We start from the raw sequence: 425 nt of genomic DNA on the forward strand, positions 1-425 counted from the left end.
TTACATATGTATACATGTGTCATGTTGGTGTGCTGCAGCCATCAACTTGTCCTTTACATTAGGTATATCTCCTAATGCTATCCTTCCCCCGTCCCCTCACCCCACAACAGGCCCCAGTGTGTGATGCTCCCCCTCCTGTGTCCAAGTGATCTCATTGTTCAATTCTCACCTATGAGTGAGAACATGCAGTGTTTGGTTTTCTGTTCTTGTGATAGTTTGCTGAGACTGATGGTCTCCAGCTGCATCCATGTCCCTACAAAGGACACGAACTCATCCCTTTTTGTGGCTGCATAGTATTCCATGGTGTATATGTGCCACATTTTCTTAATCTTCAATTCCCACCTATGACTGAGAACATGCAGAGTTTGGCTTTCTGTTCTTACAATAGTTTGCTGAGAATGATGGTTTCCAGCTGCATCCATGTC

Source organism: Colobus angolensis, unplaced genomic scaffold (genome assembly GCF_000951035.1).
Source record: "Colobus angolensis palliatus isolate OR3802 unplaced genomic scaffold, Cang.pa_1.0 Scaffold2, whole genome shotgun sequence".
Classification (NCBI taxonomy): domain Eukaryota; kingdom Metazoa; phylum Chordata; class Mammalia; order Primates; family Cercopithecidae; genus Colobus; species Colobus angolensis.